The sequence below is a fragment of the Anomaloglossus baeobatrachus genome, chromosome 8 (genome assembly GCF_048569485.1).
Source record: "Anomaloglossus baeobatrachus isolate aAnoBae1 chromosome 8, aAnoBae1.hap1, whole genome shotgun sequence".
Classification (NCBI taxonomy): Eukaryota; Metazoa; Chordata; class Amphibia; order Anura; family Aromobatidae; genus Anomaloglossus; species Anomaloglossus baeobatrachus.
In genome coordinates this window covers 68,741,255-68,759,725 of record NC_134360.1, presented here as the reverse complement: position 1 = coordinate 68,759,725, position 18,471 = coordinate 68,741,255, and the positions used below count along the sequence as shown (strand labels likewise).

Sequence of the window (18,471 nt, the reverse complement as noted above, 5' to 3'; positions counted from 1 at the left end):
CCCACACACCCAATACAATGCACCCCTCATTACCTCTCCCCCCCCCCCACACACACACAATACACCCTCCATTACCCCTCCCCCCACACACACACACACACACACACACAATACAACCCTCATCACCCCCTACACACACACACACACACACAAATTACACTGCCCCATCCCTACACACTCCTGCCTCCCCCCTCCCTCGGAATACAGTACTCCTCCTCTGCCTGTCACAGAGCTGTGTTCCTTCACAAATGTTCCCGTTATGTGTCCTCAGCCCCTCCTCACTCATCCCCATTAATTAAACCTGTCTCTTCAGCTCCTTCATGGAGCGCTGGCTTCCTCATGTCCCCTGTGTGGCGCGCGCCCGCAGCACTGTGAGGACTTCAGCAAGGTGCTGATCTCATCAGGTTGCTGCGTGTCGGGGGCGGGGCCCAGTCCCGCCGCGCTGTTCAAATGTATTTACGTCTGAAAGACGCAAATACATTTGAATAGGAACGGAAAGAGGAAGCTGTGGTGACCGGCGCGCTCCTCTGCACTGGGTGCATGCCAGCACACAGCAGAGCCGGCACAGCGCGCTGCCTCCTGCTCCTGCTAGTGTGCCTGGCATGTACACACTGTAGAGGAGCGCAGCGGGGACAGCAGATACAGCGGCCCACCACACCGTGCCCCTGCTTCTAGGGGGGGGGGGCAGGTACCCTCGCTGGGTACAGCCGCAGCACATAGCAGGAAGCATTAGCACACCTCTGACCCCGGAAGTGCAAGAGGCCGCTGGTACTTCCGGGGTCAATCAGCGTCCTGTGCCGGCAGTTTGTTTTTGCATCTTAAAGACGCAGATGCAAATAGCGGTGCTCCAACACCCCCTTCCTCCCCCCCGAAAACACAGCTGATTTATTAGACTGTCTTTACGGAGGGGGGAGAGGGTGTGAAAAAAAAAAAAAAATGCTGACAGGTGCTTAGTGCCAAGTATGGTGGGTGCCCCCTTAGAAGCTCTTTTGGTGGGGGCCCCTGGGCTGGAGCCCCGCCTATAATCCGGCCCTGGCTGGAACTGTTAATTTGCATTAAAACAAAAAAAAAAAATCCGTATCAAATACATTCTGCAAAAACATAATGTGTAAATTGCTTTATAGTGCTAATAGCCAAGCACTAGGCATGGGAGAACGTCGAGGCCCTGTGCACACAGTGCGTTCTTGAGGCTTTTTTAATGCAGTTTTGTAACAAAACTGCATGCAAATCCTTATGCCAGCAAAGGCAATAAGAATTCTGCATTTTCTGCACGTTGCTTATTTTCAACATGCACAAATAAATTTCAAGCAATTTTCGATCCCCAATGCATTAAAAAAAAAAAAAAAAAAAGATGCAATGTGTTTTTGACATTTTTTGATGCATTTTTAGACAGGAGATGCAGATTTGGGGCAAAAAAATTCTGCAACCAAATACTCAGCCAAATAGTCTAAAGAGATTTTCCACCCTTTGTAATAAATGTATGGCCCTTGTGTGCTAAAGAAAAAGAAAAAGAAAAAAAAAAAAAAAAGATAGTACATACTGGATTCCCTACCGCTCTTCTGACCTACAAGCCCGGTGCCCTACTGGCGTTTTCTCTGCGATCACCAGACTGCTGCAGCCAGCAGGAGGCCGCAGCAATGAAGGGTACGAAAGAGAAGGAGGGAAGAAAAAAAAAAAAAAATCCGTGGGAAATCAGACAACAGGCTGCAGGAGTTGTGGAGGGTAGAGATGAGCGAGCCTAAAAAGTGAGTGCTCACTCATCATTAGTTATGAGTACCAAGCACCCGAGCATGGTAGTGCCCGCTCATCACTAGTTACCAGTACTGAGCACCCGAGCATGGTAGTGCCCGCTCATCACTAGTTACCAGTACAGAGCACTCGAGCATGGTAGTGCCCGCTCATCACTAGTTACGATTACTGAGCACCTGAGCATGGTAGTGCCCGCTCATCACTAGTTACGAGTACTGAGCACCTGAGCATGGTAGTGCTCGCTCATCCCTAGTTACGAGTACTGAGCACCTGAGCATGGTAGTGCTCGCTCATCCCTAGTTACTAGTACTGAGCACCTGAGCATGGTAGTGCCCGCTCATCACTAGTTACTAGTACTGAGCACCGGAGCATGGTAGTGCCCGCTCATCCCTAGTTACGATTACTGAGCACCTGAGCATGGTAGTGCTCGCTCATCCCTAGTTACGAGTACTGAGCACCCGAGCATGGTAGTGCCCGCTCATCACTAGTTACGAGTACTGAGCACCTGAGCATGGTAGTGCCCGCTCATCACTAGTTACGAGTACTGAGCACCTGAGCATGGTAGTGCCTGCTCATCACTAGTTACAAGTACTGAGCACCTGAGCATGGTAGTGCCCGCTCATCACTAGTTACCAGTACTGAGCACCTGAGCATGGTAGTGCCCGCTCATCACTAGTTACGAGTACTGAGCACCTGAGCATGGTAGTGCTCGCTCATCCCTAGTTACGAGTACTGAGCACCTGAGCATGGTAGTGCCCGCTCATCACTAGTTACTAGTACTGAGCACCTGAGCATGGTAGTGCCTGCTCATCACTAGTTACCAGTACTGAGCACCTGAGCATGGTAGTGCCTGCTCATCACTAGTTACAAGTACTGAGCACCTGAGCATGGTAGAGCCTGCTCATCACTAGAGGTAACCAGTATGTGATATTTTTAAGCGCCCCCTATAGATTTAGAACAGACGAGACTGATTTGAAATACAGATCACAGTAGTGGCTGCCTCAATATTTTACACTCAAACCATTGGTCCTTGTCGGACTGAGAGGCCGAGGACTCTCCAGTAACTCTGACACTAGTGCCCCACTGTTCAGCTCCATGCAGACATTATATAACCCTCATTCACAAATTTATATAATAATTGAGTAGTTTGTGAAATGATTCTGGAGATTCTGCTTCTGTCCGTACAAAGTGAAATCCTGCAAACTGGCCCCCCTGGGAACTCCCCTGTGGGCCGGGCCAATCAGAGCCTGGGCGCACGTACGCAACGAGCCTGGGCGCACGTACGCAACGAGCCTGGGCGCATGTATACCAATGCACGTGTGAACTGCCACATTGACTTTCTTTCGTCAGTGTAAGCAATCAGTTGTGCATGCAGACAGCACACGCTGGACGAGCCCTTATGATAAGATCACATGTGAACTGTCATTTTCGATTTTTGGTTAAGTCAAAGGAGCAGATCTGGACCTGTCACAAGAAACAGATCATTAGCAAACACTAATGAGAAGTCACTGATGGTATATACAATGTAGCCTCAGATTACATGGTTACAAAGTATCAGACAGCCCTCTGTTCTCACACACTCAGCGCCTTGTAATACTCTTCTATGTGACCCTGTTCTCACATTTTAAAGGGGTCATGCATAAAACATTTCAAGTTTGCACGGTGCATCCTTGAGATAGTATATTCTGCTATATCTCTGGTACACTGGATGCAGTGGAGAATGCCATGATTTTCCGCTTGGCAAAAAAGGAACTGGAAAAAACAAATGATACAAGTAGGGTCTTATCCTAGTATATGGGGTAAGAAAAACGAGGAATTGTTCAACTGGAGGAGTTATGAAACAGTCACAACCCCTTTAACAGCATGTAGGTAACGGCTGCCGCAGTACCCAGAGAAGGTTATTTCAATGTGGAAATTAAAGAGTTAAAAAGAGCCCTGCTGCCATGAAGAGATGCATCAGTTGAAGAGGACTGGATAGTGATTTATTGATCTACGCGTTTTGGAGAAAAGTCTCCTTCAGGAACGGATTACAGAGGTGTACGGTACATCTATGATCTGCTCCTGAAGGAGAATTTCCGCCGAAGCGCGTAGAACGATCTCCTTCTCCAGGAACAGATCAAACACATCTATGACCATATCCTGAAGGAGAGTTTTCTGCGAAACCCGTAAAACAATAAATCACTACCCAGGCATCTTCGACTGATCCATCTCTTCACGGCCGCGCAGTTTTTACCTCTTTAATTTCCATCTTGGGGATACATCACAAGGAAAGGTTTACTCTTCGTCCTGGTACAGCGGAGCCATCCAGATTTTTCTAGGCAATTGCTGCTCTTGTTCACTATCATCAAAGCTCAGATCTGATCTATCATAACCAATACCAAACACACAAAATCCAAGATTCACGGTAAAACAATGGAAACCTTGTCAAAAATGCTCAAAACAGGAAGAATATGGAACACAGACTTCTTTATACACAGTTTTCTATTACACAAATTGGGTCATCCAATATTAAACATATATTAGTTATGTCATCAGAGCAGTCACACAAGGGACAAAAAAAAAAAAAAAAAATAAAAAAAAATATAGGAGCAAAGTTATGAGAACATGAGACATTTCTCCTGACTTTTAGGAGGTGGAGGATCATCACAAACTGATTACTGTGTTATTTGACATCATTTACTGTCCGCCGGTGGTTATTACACTATTAACTCTATTAACTGCTGAGACGCCTTTTTATGAATCATTAATGGGCTTTATTCTAGTGTGTGGTGCTTTTGTAGCGCTTTAAAAAGTAACGGATGCAAACGGAAAACAAGTAGATGTGGGCCGGGTAGACAGAAACTGGATTTTACCGTTTCTGACTTCCCGATCTTTCTATAAACCACACTCCTTACATGAGAGCTGTACGCAATAAGGACAGCAACGCTGCTTCTACTTCCACTGGTCCCATTAATTAATCAGCGGTAGCTTTGTCCATTGATCATGTGGATGGGTCTTACTGGATCCCACACAGCTCTGAGAGTTTGGCTGGTTTCACGGTCAACATGGTCTCCTGTTCTGAATGAGACCAGCTCATATATGCCTAAAAGGGTGTAGATTTCAAGTCAAGTGATATACGACCAGTCCTTACATTGTGCTTCATAATATGACCCTGAAATACAAATGTGTGCAACCAGATTGGCTTAACACCTCCGACATTCACAACCAAGTTCGGATCATAATGTCCGGATCAGTATTGGATCTCGACTCGAACTCAACAATAAAAAATAAAAATAAGATAGATAGAGATATATTAAAAATAAGAACTACATAAATAGCTGTCAACTGTAAACACAGAGGTGCCTCTGACACAGTGACCGGAATTAGGGCAGGTCAAAAACTATATGAAACAATAGCAGGAAAAAAAAAAAAAAAAAAAAACCCACACACACACACCACTAATTTTTGCTTCAGGATTTTTACTTTTTTTTTTAATAAAGAAACAAAATTAAAAAAAAATAAATAAATAAAAAAGGTTTGAAAAGGAAAAAAAAATATATATAATTTTTTTTTTTACTTTTTCTTATGGGTGAGAAAAAAAAAAAGCTAAATACATCTATATACTGCGATTGAAATGGTAAAAATAATAGTATCCAATATCTAGATCACATACAAAAAAAAAAGAAAAATCACATTTCACTCGGACCAATATTAGCCTGTGTGTCAGCACACATGAGCGATTATTTTCTCAGGTCTAATCAGAGGGGAGAAGAGGGGAGAAGAGGGGAGAAGAGGGGAGAAGAGGGGAGAAGAGGGGAGAAGAGGGGAGAAGAGGGGAGAAGAGGGGAGAGAGATAAATCCCTCCCTCCCCTCCTCAGCACCGGACTGCCCCCCGCAGCTGAAGTCCAATCGCACGGCCGGACCTCAGTCGCAGGGACACTCGCATGACACTCGGCTCTACTGTACTGCCAGCATGAGCTGAGCGTCATGCAAGGGGACCGCAGTAATCCCCGTGTGGCCCCAGCCTTATTTACAGTGCCTTGCGAAAGTATTCGGCCCCTTTGAATTTTTCAACCTTTTTCCCACATTTCAGGCTTTAAACAAGGATAAAAAATAAATAAAATTTTACGGTGAAGAATCAACAAGTGGGACACAATTAAACGAAACTTATTGTTTAAAAAAATAAAAAACTGAAAATTGGGGTATGCAATATTATTCGGCCCCTTTTACTTTCAGTGCAGCAAACTCACTGCAGAAGTTCATTGAGGATCTCTGAATGATCCAATGTTGTCCCAAATGGCTGATGATGATAAATATAATCCCCCTGTGTGTAATCAAGTCTCCGTATAAATGCACCTGCTCTGTGATATCCTCAGTGTTCTGTTTAAGGGTGGAAACACATCTATGCGAGTAAAATCGGTCCGACTGGGCTGAAAAAAAACTCGGCTGATTTTAGTTCACGTTAGGTGCGAGTGCAACGCAAGTGCGATGCTATTTCTGAGATTTTACTAGCGTGTGTAATGCGTGTGTAATGCGTATTTTTTACTATGTCATCTGCCATTCAGCGCTGCTACATGGCCGCTGACAGCAGACACAGACAGCCATGTAGCAGAGCTGAATGGCAGATGACAGCAGACGCAGACAGAGCCGCACTGTCATAATGAACTCGGGTGAACTTAACCCGATTTCATTGTCATGCTGCGGCTCTGTCTGTGCCGCGTCCTGATTAGCGGTCACCAGTGAAGGACTCACCGGTGACCGCTAATCCCCTGAGTGACTGAAGTTAGCAGCCCTCTCTCATACTCACCGATCCCCGGCGCTGCACGGCATTCACACTGTTCCGGCGGCTTTTACTATTTTGAAAAAGCCGGCCGCTTATTAAACAATCTCGTATTCCCTGCTTTCCCCGCCCACAGGCGCCTATGATTGGTTGCAGTGAGACACGCCCCCACGCTGAGTGACAGGTGTCACACTGCACCCAATCACAGCAGCCGGTGGGCGTGTCTATACTGTGCATTGAAATAAATAATTAAAAAAAATGGCGCGCGGTCCCCCCCAATTTTAATACCAGCCAGATAAAGCCATACGGCTGAAGGCTGGTATTCTCAGGATGGGGAGCTCCACGTTATGGGGAGCCCCCCACCCTAACAATATCAGCCAACAGCCGCCCAGAATTGCCGCATACATTATATGCGACAGTTCTGGGACTGTACCCGGCTCTTCCCGATTTACCCTGGTGCGTTGGCAAATCGGGGTAATAAGGAGTTATTGGCAGCCCATAGCTGCCAATAAGTCCTAGATTAATCATGTCAGGCGTCTATGAGACACCCTCCATGATTAATCTGTAAGTTACAGTAAATAAACACACACACACATGAAAAAATCCTTTATTAGAAATAAAAAACACAAACACATTCCCTCATTACCAATTTAATAAGCCCCAAAAAGCCCTCCATATCCGGCGTAATCCATGGACCTCCAGCGTCGCTTCCAGCATGAAGGTGACAGGAGCTGCAGAAGACACCGCCGCTCCGGTCACCTCCAAGCAGCAACTGAGGTGAGTAGCGCGATCAGCTGAGGTGTCACTGAGGTTACCCGCTGTCACTGGATACAGCAGTAACAGCGGGTAACCTCAGTGACACCTCAGCTGATCGCGCTACTCACCTCAGTTGCTGCTTGGAGGTGACCGGAGCGGCGGTGTCTTCTGCAGCTCCTGTCACCTTCATGCTGGAAGCGACGCTGGAGGTCCATGGATTACGCCGGATATGGAGGGCTTTTTGGGGCTTATTAAATTGGTAATGAGGGAATGTGTTTGTGTTTTTTATTTCTAATAAAGGATTTTTTCATGTGTGTGTGTTTATTTACTGTAACTTACAGATTAATCATGGAGGGTGTCTCATAGACGCCTGACATGATTAATCTAGGACTTATTGGCAGCTATGGGCTGCCAATAACTCCTTATTACCCCGATTTGTCAACGCACCAGGGTAAATCGGGAAGAGCCGGGTACAGTCCCAGAACTGTCGCATATAATGTATGCGGCAATTCTGGGCGGCTGTTGGCTGATATTGTTAGGGTGGGGGGCTCCCCATAACGTGGAGCTCCCCATCCTGAGAATACCAGCCTTCAGCCGTATGGCTTTATCTGGCTGGTATTAAAATTGGGGGGGACCGCGCGCCATTTTTTTTAATTATTTATTTCAATGCACAGTATAGACACGCCCACCGGCTGCTGTGATTGGGTGCAGTGTGACACCTGTCACTCAGCGTGGGGGCGTGTCTCACTGCAACCAATCATAGGCGCCTGTGGGCGGGGAAAGCAGGGAATACGAGATTGTTTAATGAGCGGCCGGCTTTTTCAAAATAGTAAAAGCCGCCGGAGCAGTGAGAAAGCCGTGCAGCGCCGGGGATCGGGGAACGGTGAGTATGAGAGAGGGGGGGAAACTGACCGACAGACTGTGAGAGAGGGACAGAGATAGTGACGGACCGACAGAGAGAGAATAGAGACCGAGAGGGAGAGACCGACTGACAGGGAATAGTGATTGACAGACATTGGGAGACATCGCTCGTTTCCAGTGTTTTAGGAAACATGCGAGAAATGTATTTAGAAAATCGGATGTCACTAAGATGGTGTGAATGCCGTCCCGTGACATCCGATTTTTTACACGCTCCCATAGACTTGCATTGGAGAAACTCGCAGTAGAAACTCGCAAAAAAGCAGCATGCTGCGATTTTTTTCTCGGTCCAATTTGGACTGAGAAAAAAAAAAAAAAAATCGCAGATGAGAGCTGAATCATTCACTAACATGTGTCCGATTCCAATGCGAGTTTTTCTCGCATTGCTCTACTGCGAGAAACTCGCAAGTGAGAAGCAGCCCTAAAACACAGGTAGCATCATGAAGACAAAAGGAACACATCAGGCAGGTCCGTGATACTGTTGTGGAGAAGTTTAAAGCAGGATTTGGTTGCAAAAAGATTTCCAAAATTTTAAACATCCCAAGGAGCACTGTGCAAGCGATCATATTGAAATGGAAGGAGTATCATACCACTGCAAATTTACCAAGACCCGTCCGTCCATCCAAACTCATCTCAAACAAGGAAAAGACTGATCAGAGATGCAGCCAAGAGGCCCATGATCCCTCTGGATAAACTGCAGAGATCTACAGCTGAGGTGGGAGAGTCTGTCCATAGGACAACATTCAGTCGTACACTGCACAAATCTGGCCTTTATGGAAGAGTGGCAAGAAGAAAGCCATTTCTCAAAGATATTCATAAAAAGTGTCGTTTAAAGTTGCCACAAGCCACCTGGGAGACACACCAAACATGTGGAAGAAGGTGCTCTGGTCAGATGAAACCAAAAATCTAACTTTTTGGGCACAATGCCAAATGATATGTTTGGCGTAAAAGCACCACAGTTCATCACCCTGAACACACCATCTGTCAAACATGGTGGTGGCAGCATCATGGTTTGGGCCTGCTTTTCTTCAGCAGGGACAGGGAAGATGGTTAAAATTGATGGGAAGATGGAAGGAGCCAAATACAGGACCATTCTTGAAGAAAACCTGCTGGAGTCTGCAAAAGACCTCAGACTGGGACAGAGATTTGTCTTTCAACAAGACAATGATCCAAAACATGAAGCAAAATCTACAATGGAAGGGTTCACAAATAAACATATCCAGGTGTTAGAATGGCCAAGTCACAGTCCAGACCTGAATCCAATCAAGAATCTGTGGAAAGAGCTGAAAACTGCTGTTCACAAACGCTCTCCATCCAACCTCACTCAGCTCCAGCTGTTTACAAAGGAAGAATGGGCGAGAATTTCAGTCTCTCGATGTGCAAAACTGATAGATACATACCCCAAGCGACTTGCAGCTGTAATTACACAAAAGGTGGAGCTACAAAGTATTAACGTAAAGGGGATGAATATTGCACACCCCAATTTTCAGTTTTTTATTTTTTACAAATTTAAAATAAGCACTACATTTCGTTCGCCTTCACAATTGTGTCCCACTTGTTGTTGATTCTTCACCATAAAATGTAAAACTTATGTTTATGTTTGAAGCCTGAAATGTGGGAAAAGGTTGAAAAATTCAAGGGGGCCGAATACTTTCGCAAGGCACTGTAATTCTTGCTGCTGCCCTACATTTTTATGTTTTTTTTTTTAAATCAGCCATGTGATTCCAACAATAAGGATCATTTTATTTTGTGCTAATTGTTATGGTCATTTCCAAAGGGGCGGTGCGCAGAAGGCAATTAAGAGAGCAGCCTAAAGACACGCCCCTGAGGAGCCTGTGAGACACAACCCTAGGAGGAGCCTGTGAGAGACAACCCTTTACATAGACCATAAAAGGTTAGCACCAAATAAAAAGCCCCATAGCTCTAGAACCACGTGGCGGATTTAAAAACAGAAAAGACCAGAGGGTGCTCAGGGGAGACGCAGGAAGAAAAGAAGAGTAAAACTGGCTACTTTTGACCTTGGGATATGTCCGCTAAATAGCTAAAAGATAGTCACAGGAGGAAGGGGTTAAGCACTACATACACAGGAAGCAAGAAGAAAATGTTACACTTCCCCAATATATTCTATGATTATAAGTAGCTGCTTTCTAACAAAGCATCTTCATGAAGGCACCTGTCCAGGAACCATCACTTCTGTACATGGGATCTACTCCTCCGACGTCTGCTCTCCTACAAGTGCTCCGAGTGGAAAATGTGGCTGTATACATGACTTGCAGACAGAAGCCAGAACCAGGAAGACAAGTCAGTTTCTTGGCGCTACTTCACACGGCACAGAGGTCAGACAGACACTTGTGTAAACTGCCGGATCTGATACTGGACGGATCTACTGAGAGTATTAATGAAGGGAACACCCTACAACTTGTAATGCCCCTTCTCTGCCCTCTCAGTCATCTCTTTTCCTAGATCTGACCATCATCTGACCAGCCATGCGATACCAGCGAAACAGAGGATGAATGTGTAAAGTGGCAAATGACTGGCAGAATTTGGCCAATGGCGACATACATTCATATTGTCAGCCTACACCGGTGAACGAGGCCAACCTAACAGATCACATTTTAATTTTGGCCAACATTTATCCTGCGTGGGCAGCAGAGCTCATTTCATCCATTTCTTGGCATCTTTCTTTTCCTTCTCACCCTCCTGTGTCCCTAAAGCTTCTCTTACTCCACTCCTTACACACCATGTCCTCACCATTCATCAGCTTCACTCCCCCTCTACCTGACGACATCTTCACCTCTACATACCCTTCACCCCATCTCGTATTTCCTACAAAGCGTCCACTGCTCACCGTGGTCACATGCCCGCTATTGTCAAAGTGCCACACTCCAGACACTCCTCCCCCCTACCTCTTCCCTCCTTATATTCTGCCATCCTCCTCTTTACCCCCCTACATACTGCAGTCTTCCTCTTCTCTCCCCTATCCCCTGTTGTCCTCCTCTACTCGCTGCCATCCTCCTCCCAGCCTTTCCCTACCTGCCAAGGTTTCAAACTTGACTTTTTATTTTTTGTGGACTTATCAAAAACATCATGGCCAGACAACATATTTTATGGACATCAGAAAACCATAATCAAACATTAGAATCCTCAGTGATCAGGTCTCCAGCCCGTAGCTGTGATATGAAGACATCAGCGGCAGCCGCCGGACAACGATCAGAATTACAACCAAAACAATCCGAATAAGTTTCTCCAGCTTCAACAAAACCAAAGACGCTTTACTTGTTTTTTACAGAGCCCATTTTTACGGACTGTCCTGGAATTTCTGGACAGTCTCCTCTCCTCTCCCTACCCGCTGCCGTCCTGCTCTCCTCACCTCTCCCTACCCGCTGCCGTCCTGCTCTCCTCACCTCTCCCTACCCGCTGCAGTCCTGCTCTCCTCACCTCTCCCTACCCGCTGCAGTCCTGCTCTCCTCACCTCTCCCTACCCGCTGCAGTCCTGCTCTCCTCACCTCTCCCTACCCGCTGCAGTCCTGCTCTCCTCACCTCTCCCTACCCGCTGCAGTCCTGCTCTCCTCACCTCTCCCTACCCGCTGCAGTCCTGCTCTCCTCACCTCTCCCTACCCGCTGCAGTCCTGCTCTCCTCACCTCTCCCTACCCGCTGCAGTCCTGCTCTCCTCACCTCTCCCTACCCGCTGCAGTCCTGCTCTCCTCACCTCTCCCTACCCGCTGCAGTCCTGCTCTCCTCACCTCTCCCTACCCGCTGCAGTCCTGCTCTCCTCACCTCTCCCTACCCGCTGCAGTCCTGCTCTCCTCACCTCTCCCCTACCCGCTGCAGTCCTGCTCTCCTCACCTCTCCCTACCCGCTGCAGTCCTGCTCTCCTCACCTCTCCCTACCCGCTGCAGTCCTGCTCTCCTCACCTCTCCCTACCCGCTGCAGTCCTGCTCTCCTCACCTCTCCCTACCCGCTGCAGTCCTGCTCTCCTCACCTCTCCCTACCCGCTGCAGTCCTGCTCTCCTCACCTCTCCCTACCCGCTGCAGTCCTGCTCTCCTCACCTCTCCCTACCCGCTGCAGTCCTGCTCTCCTCACCTCTCCCTACCCGCTGCAGTCCTGCTCTCCTCACCTCTCCCTACCCGCTGCAGTCCTGCTCTCCTCACCTCTCCCTACCCGCTGCAGTCCTGCTCTCCTCACCTCTCCCTACCCGCTGCAGTCCTGCTCTCCTCACCTCTCCCTACCCGCTGCAGTCCTGCTCTCCTCACCTCTCCCTACCCGCTGCAGTCCTGCTCTCCTCACCTCTCCCTACCCGCTGCAGTCCTGCTCTCCTCACCTCTCCCTACCCGCTGCAGTCCTGCTCTCCTCACCTCTCCCTACCCGCTGCAGTCCTGCTCTCCTCACCTCTCCCTACCCGCTGCAGTCCTGCTCTCCTCACCTCTCCCTACCCGCTGCAGTCCTGCTCTCCTCACCTCTCCCTACCCGCTGCAGTCCTGCTCTCCTCACCTCTCCCTACCCGCTGCAGTCCTGCTCTCCTCACCTCTCCCTACCCGCTGCAGTCCTGCTCTCCTCACCTCTCCCTACCCGCTGCAGTCCTGCTCTCCTCACCTCTCCCTACCCGCTGCAGTCCTGCTCTCCTCACCTCTCCCTACCCGCTGCAGTCCTGCTCTCCTCACCTCTCCCTACCCGCTGCAGTCCTGCTCTCCTCACCTCTCCCTACCCGCTGCAGTCCTGCTCTCCTCACCTCTCCCTACCCGCTGCAGTCCTGCTCTCCTCACCTCTCCCTACCCGCTGCAGTCCTGCTCTCCTCACCTCTCCCTACCCGCTGCAGTCCTGCTCTCCTCACCTCTCCCTACCCGCTGCAGTCCTGCTCTCCTCACCTCTCCCTACCCGCTGCAGTCCTGCTCTCCTCACCTCTCCCTACCCGCTGCAGTCCTGCTCTCCTCACCTCTCCCTACCCGCTGCAGTCCTGCTCTCCTCACCTCTCCCTACCCTGCTGCAGTCCTGCTCTCCTCACCTCTCCCTATCTGCGCTGCTGTCCTGCTCTCCTCTCCTCTCCCTACCCGCTGCTGCCGTCCTCCTCCTCTCCTCTCCCTACCCGCTGCTGCCGTCCTCCTCCTCTCCTCTCCCTACCCGCTGCTGCCGTCCTCCTCCTCTCCTCTCCCTACCCGCTGCTGCCGTCCTCCTCCTCTCCTCTCCCTACCCGCTGCTGCCGTCCTCCTCCTCTCCTCTCCCTACCCGCTGCTGCCGTCCTCCTCCTCTCCTCTCCCTACCCGCTGCTGCCGTCCTCCTCCTCTCCTCTCCCTACCCGCTGCTGCCGTCCTCCTCCTCTCCTCTCCCTACCCGCTGCTGCCGTCCTCCTCCTCTCCTCTCCCTACCCGCTGCTGCCGTCCTCCTCCTCTCCTCTCCCTACCCGCTGCTGCCGTCCTCCTCCTCTCCTCTCCCTACCCGCTGCTGCCGTCCTCCTCCTCTCCTCTCCCTACCCGCTGCTGCCGTCCTCCTCCTCTCCTCTCCCTACCCGCTGCTGCCGTCCTCCTCCTCTCCTCTCCCTACCCGCTGCTGCCGTCCTCCTCCTCTCCTCTCCCTACCCGCTGCTGCCGTCCTCCTCCTCTCCTCTCCCTACCCGCTGCTGCCGTCCTCCTCCTCTCCTCTCCCTACCCGCTGCTGCCGTCCTCCTCCTCTCCTCTCCCTACCCGCTGCTGCCGTCCTCCTCCTCTCCTCTCCCTACCCGCTGCTGCCGTCCTCCTCCTCTCCTCTCCCTACCCGCTGCTGCCGTCCTCCTCCTCTCCTCTCCCTACCCGCTGCTGCCGTCCTCCTCCTCTCCTCTCCCTACCCGCTGCTGCCGTCCTCCTCCTCTCCTCTCCCTACCCGCTGCTGCCGTCCTCCTCCTCTCCTCTCCCTACCCGCTGCTGCCGTCCTCCTCCTCTCCTCTCCCTACCCGCTGCTGCCGTCCTCCTCCTCTCCTCTCCCTACCCGCTGCTGCCGTCCTCCTCCTCTCCTCTCCCTACCCGCTGCTGCCGTCCTCCTCCTCTCCTCTCCCTACCCGCTGCTGCCGTCCTCCTCCTCTCCTCTCCCTACCCGCTGCTGCCGTCCTCCTCCTCTCCTCTCCCTACCCGCTGCTGCCGTCCTCCTCCTCTCCTCTCCCTACCCGCTGCTGCCGTCCTCCTCCTCTCCTCTCCCTACCCGCTGCTGCCGTCCTCCTCCTCTCCTCTCCCTACCCGCTGCTGCCGTCCTCCTCCTCTCCTCTCCCTACCCGCTGCTGCCGTCCTCCTCCTCTCCTCTCCCTACCCGCTGCTGCCGTCCTCCTCCTCTCCTCTCCCTACCCGCTGCTGCCGTCCTCCTCCTCTCCTCTCCCTACCCGCTGCTGCCGTCCTCCTCCTCTCCTCTCCCTACCCGCTGCTGCCGTCCTCCTCCTCTCCTCTCCCTACCCGCTGCTGCCGTCCTCCTCCTCTCCTCTCCCTACCCGCTGCTGCCGTCCTCCTCCTCTCCTCTCCCTACCCGCTGCTGCCGTCCTCCTCCTCTCCTCTCCCTACCCGCTGCTGCCGTCCTCCTCCTCTCCTCTCCCTACCCGCTGCTGCCGTCCTCCTCCTCTCCTCTCCCTACCCGCTGCTGCCGTCCTCCTCCTCTCCTCTCCCTACCCGCTGCTGCCGTCCTCCTCCTCTCCTCTCCCTACCCGCTGCTGCCGTCCTCCTCCTCTCCTCTCCCTACCCGCTGCTGCCGTCCTCCTCCTCTCCTCTCCCTACCCGCTGCTGCCGTCCTCCTCCTCTCCTCTCCCTACCCGCTGCTGCCGTCCTCCTCCTCTCCTCTCCCTACCCGCTGCTGCCGTCCTCCTCCTCTCCTCTCCCTACCCGCTGCTGCCGTCCTCCTCCTCTCCTCTCCCTACCCGCTGCTGCCGTCCTCCTCCTCTCCTCTCCCTACCCGCTGCTGCCGTCCTCCTCCTCTCCTCTCCCTACCCGCTGCTGCCGTCCTCCTCCTCTCCTCTCCCTACCCGCTGCTGCCGTCCTCCTCCTCTCCTCTCCCTACCCGCTGCTGCCGTCCTCCTCCTCTCCTCTCCCTACCCGCTGCTGCCGTCCTCCTCCTCTCCTCTCCCTACCCGCTGCTGCCGTCCTCCTCCTCTCCTCTCCCTACCCGCTGCTGCCGTCCTCCTCCTCTCCTCTCCCTACCCGCTGCTGCCGTCCTCCTCCTCTCCTCTCCCTACCCGCTGCTGCCGTCCTCCTCCTCTCCTCTCCCTACCCGCTGCTGCCGTCCTCCTCCTCTCCTCTCCCTACCCGCTGCTGCCGTCCTCCTCCTCTCCTCTCCCTACCCGCTGCTGCCGTCCTCCTCCTCTCCTCTCCCTACCCGCTGCTGCCGTCCTCCTCCTCTCCTCTCCCTACCCGCTGCTGCCGTCCTCCTCCTCTCCTCTCCCTACCCGCTGCTGCCGTCCTCCTCCTCTCCTCTCCCTACCCGCTGCTGCCGTCCTCCTCCTCTCCTCTCCCTACCCGCTGCTGCCGTCCTCCTCCTCTCCTCTCCCTACCCGCTGCTGCCGTCCTCCTCCTCTCCTCTCCCTACCCGCTGCTGCCGTCCTCCTCCTCTCCTCTCCCTACCCGCTGCTGCCGTCCTCCTCCTCTCCTCTCCCTACCCGCTGCTGCCGTCCTCCTCCTCTCCTCTCCCTACCCGCTGCTGCCGTCCTCCTCCTCTCCTCTCCCTACCCGCTGCTGCCGTCCTCCTCCTCTCCTCTCCCTACCCGCTGCTGCCGTCCTCCTCCTCTCCTCTCCCTACCCGCTGCTGCCGTCCTCCTCCTCTCCTCTCCCTACCCGCTGCTGCCGTCCTCCTCCTCTCCTCTCCCTACCCGCTGCTGCCGTCCTCCTCCTCTCCTCTCCCTACCCGCTGCTGCCGTCCTCCTCCTCTCCTCTCCCTACCCGCTGCTGCCGTCCTCCTCTCTCCCTACCCGCTGCTGCCGTCCTCCTCCTCTTCTCTCCCTACCCGCTGCTGCCATCCTCCTCCTCTTCTCTCCCTACCCGCTGCTGCCATCCTCCTCCTCTCTCTCCCTGCTGCCGTCCTCCTCCTCCTCTCTCTCCCTGCTGCCATCCTCCTCCTCTTCTCTCCCTACCCGCTGCTGCCATCCTCTTCTCTCCCTACCTGCTGCACTTCTCACCTGTGTCTGCTGCCATCCTCTTCACCTCTCCCTGCTGCACTCCTTTTCCCTTCACCTCTCCCTGCTGCCATCCTCCTCCTCCTCTCTCTCCCTGCTGCCGTCCTCCTCCTCCTCTCTCTCCCTGCTGCCGTCCTCCTCCTCCTCTCTCTCCCTGCTGCCGTCCTCCTCCTCCTCTCTCTCCCTGCTGCCGTCCTCCTCCTCCTCTCTCTCCCTGCTGCCGTCCTCCTCCTCCTCTCTCTCCCTGCTGCCGTCCTCCTCCTCCTCTCTCTCCCTGCTGCCGTCCTCCTCCTCCTCTCTCTCCCTGCTGCCGTCCTCCTCCTCCTCTCTCTCCCTGCTGCCGTCCTCCTCCTCCTCTCTCTCCCTGCTGCCGTCCTCCTCCTCCTCTCTCTCCCTGCTGCCGTCCTCCTCCTCCTCTCTCTCCCTGCTGCCGTCCTCCTCTCTCTCCCTGCTGCCGTCCTCCTCCTCCTCTCTCTCCCTGCTGCCGTCCTCCTCTCTCTCCCTGCTGCCGTCCTCCTCCTCCTCTCTCTCCCTGCTGCCGTCCTCCTCTCTCTCCCTGCTGCCGTCCTCCTCCTCCTCTCTCTCCCTGCTGCCGTCCTCCTCCTCCTCTCTCTCCCTCCCTGCTGCCGTCCTCCTCCTCTCTCTACCTGCTGCCGTCCTCTTCACCTCTCCCTGCTGCCGTCCTCTTCACCTCTCCCTGCTGCCCTCCTCTTCACCTCTCCCTGCTGCCCTCCTCTTCACCTCTCCCTGCTGCCGTCCTCTTCACCTCTCCCTGCTGCACTCCTTCTCCCTTCACCTCTACCTGCTGCCATCCTCCTCTCTCTACCTGCTGCGGTCCTCTTCACCTCTCCCTGCTGCCGTCCTCCTCCTATCCCTCCCTGCTTCAGTCCTGCTCTCCTCTCCCTGCTGCCGTCCTCCTTCTGTGCATACACTTTTGGGACTTCCCGGTCTCCTCCCGGTGTCTGTATCCCTCGGAGTCTATTATCACTCCGGTTCCCGCCGCCCTTGGCTCCACTTTTTGGGACTTTCCTGCCATCTTACCTGCAGTGTCGGTGGCCGGTACTTGTCGGGGGCGCCCCGGGGTGACGGCGCTTCCTTATTCCGCTGTGAGAAGTGTCCGGGCTCAGCCTCCGCTGCCGGCTGCACCCTCCTCCTCCGCCCAGCACCTCCCTGCTCCGGTGCGCCTTCACCGCCTGCGCTCCCGGTGTCTGCCCCTCAGTCCTGGGTAATGGCGCTCCTGTCACCTCAGAGATATTTCCACAGCCTCATTACACAAACTCCATTTCCTTATATTTCGACCACAGAAACCTCCACCTCCTCCTCCTCCTCTCTCCTCTCTCCTCTCTGCCTTCCTCATTCCCCTCTTCATCTCTCAGTGTAAACATCTCAGCACCTGAGGAAAGCTCCAAAGTCTCTGGACCTGTCCGTGCTCAGATCCTGTGCGACATTTACTCCCCAGAAGAGAACTAATGCGCCATTAACCCCTTCCTACTGGGAACACTTCTGTCTCTGCTCTTTTTTCCCCTCCTTTTCCATTTTATTTTCTGTAAATGCAGTCGTACGAGGGCTTTTATCTGCCATTTTTTATTCTTAGGTTTAATTTTTATGGCGTTCATTGTGCGGTAAAAATGACGCAGTAATGGGATTCTCCCGCTCAGTACGAACACGGCAACACCAGACATGAATACTTTTCATTTGAGAGGTTTTATTTATTTATTTAATTATTGGTAGTAAACAAAAAAATTATAAAAAAAGTTTGGTGTCACCATTTTTCTGCAATTTTTTTTTTATTTTTTTTTTAATGCCTATGCAGCATTACGGGGTGTTATTTTTTTGCATTGCGAGCTGTAGTATTTTTTTTTGTACCATTTTGGGGTACACCATATATATGATGTTTTCATTGCTTTTTATTGGATTTTGTTGTAGGAAGTGCAGCATTTTTTTTTCTTTTGCTTTATAATATTTACATTACAGGTTAAATAATGTTTTATTTTGATAAAACAGATTTTTCAGATTCTGTGATACCAAATATATGTTGGGTGATTTAAAAAAAAATATTTTTATTTTTTAATTTATTTTTTTTTTAACCTTTCACTTCATTTTTTTAGACCCCATTGTGGACCTTTGGATCATTTGTACTTTTCCATTTATATAGCAAATATCACAGTCTC

At 52.0% G+C, this 18,471-nt stretch overlaps 1 protein-coding gene across 2 annotated transcripts in view; it reads right to left on the bottom strand.

The window, feature by feature from the left end:
• Positions 1 to 17,567, bottom strand: part of PRKCD (protein kinase C delta) — a 110,811-nt gene extending 93,244 nt beyond the window's left edge. For both annotated transcript variants that reach the window (XM_075321768.1, XM_075321769.1), the window contains exon 1: positions 17,342 to 17,567. The gene's annotated coding sequence lies outside the window, so the exon portion shown is untranslated. The remainder of the gene's footprint in view (positions 1 to 17,341) is intronic.
• Positions 17,568 to 18,471: the final 904 nt, after the last annotated feature.